This window comes from Gopherus flavomarginatus, chromosome 4 (genome assembly GCF_025201925.1).
Source record: "Gopherus flavomarginatus isolate rGopFla2 chromosome 4, rGopFla2.mat.asm, whole genome shotgun sequence".
Lineage (NCBI taxonomy): Eukaryota > Metazoa > Chordata > Testudines > Testudinidae > Gopherus > Gopherus flavomarginatus.
The window spans coordinates 69,151,390-69,153,338 of record NC_066620.1 but is presented as its reverse complement, the minus strand read 5'-3'; positions in this window follow the sequence as shown (position 1 = coordinate 69,153,338).

Sequence of the window (1,949 nt, the reverse complement as noted above, 5' to 3'; positions counted from 1 at the left end):
CTCTTAAACCACTTTTTAAAAATCTTGTTAGATCACAAACTCTTTGATATTGTCTCCCTATGTAATCTGTAGAGTCAAGTACAATGGGGCTCTGATTCTGACTGGGATCTTTGGGCACTATTGAAATATAAATAATAATGTTAGCGAACTAGATGTGACTAGGAGTATGGAATGGTCCAAAGGTTATTTGCTGTGAGACTTTTGGTAAACTATTTAATCTGCCTGCCTCAGTTTCCCCATCTATAAATCAGGAACTACTATTATTCAACATGTTTATTATGAGGGTGGCTAAGGACTAATCAAGAGTGGGGTTCAGTCTGCCAGGCACGTGCTTACACACACAGATTAGTCCCTGCTGTGAGGATCTTATAATCTAAATAAAGAGAGACCAAAAAGTGGGAGGAAAGAGATATGTTTATTGCTATTGCTCTGTTTGTCATGTTAATGCTAAGATTTTTTTTTAAGGTAAGTTTAGTTAGGAGGGGATAAGACCTCATTAGGAACAGAACTTGCAAGTTCTGGGTTTGTAGTTTTTTTGTCATTCTTTTAGGACACCTGGACCTCTGATAAGTGAGTGGTAGTTAAGAGGGGGGCAGACTGTTTGGCTGTGACAAGTAGTACATTGGGATGGTGAGACAATGGTGGTAGGAAAAGACAGATGGTGCCTACCTGAGAGACATGATGACAGAGGAGGAAAGGGCTGGATGGTGGGATGCAGGTGGATAATGGGAGGTGATAACGAGTAGCCGGGTAACTGTGTATGTCTAGATAACAAACAGTAGTGGACAGTGGGAAACTGCTGCAAAGCATGGTGACAGGTGGCAGTTATGGGGAAGCAGTGGAAGATGATGGTAAATGGGAAGCAGCAGCAGCAGCAGCCGCCTGCCTGGACTTGAGCTACGTCAGCTAAAATGACTTGTGCTTGTGGGAGGCAGTAGTCAGGGCTCTATTTACTCCATGGCACAATGGGACCTAATTCCATGGCAGTAACTCCAAAATTCCATTTCAGCACTAACTTATTTTATTGCTTCATTTCCATCCCCACTGCAAACTGGACTCCCAACTATTTCTTCAACTTGCTGCTGCCCTGTGGAAGAGGGCAAGGGGCCTGTGTTATAATCTAATTTACTCCCCCTTGCAGGAAGGCCTGAGGAACAATAAGCATGAGAGGCAGGCAGGGTAGGTGAAGAACAAAATGCCAGGTGATTGGTTATAGGGAAAATGCTGAACTCCATCTTTGAAAAATTCTGTATTTCAGAGCCACCGTATTGAAAAATCCACAGCTCCCTGAATGAGATGAATAGGGAAGGTTGTGTCTTAACAACTATTTTCCAGGATGTTTGCAGGCTCAGCTGGGCAAGGTTGCACTGACTTGTGTGCTTGGCTCATTCTCCTGGTTATCTCTGCAACCCATAAAGGCCATAAACAGATTCTGGAGCCCAAATCTGCAGCGAGGGGTGGGTTGAGTGGCGATGGAAAACGTGGGGGGCCTCGCCAGAAGTAGGAGGCAGCCTGTGGGAGCAGGAAAGAGAGGTAGGGGGTGGCGCGGGAGGGGAAGGGTGCAGGTGATGGGAAGTGGGAAGCAATGGGGGGTGGGTGGGGTGAGGAAGGGCAGGTGGCACTGGCAGGAGGGGTGGGCCTTGCTGGGGGCAGCAGTGAGTTGTGTTAGGTGACAGCATCAGGCACCGGCTGTTCTTATGGAAGAAACCAAACGGATGTACGTGGATGGGGTGATATAGAACAAACTAGCCCCCGCCACAGAGTTATTTCCTCTTCCCGCCCCTCTGTCGTTGTTTCCACCAATCCGAAGGTTTTTTACACTCAGGTCAATGAGTCACCGCCCTGAAATGCGGCCGGAGAGCCAATCGGAAGGGCCGCTCGGGCAACCAATCAGACGGCGCCTTACAAACAGCCAATCGGAAGGGCAGTGGCGTTGTTGTCCTGTCACA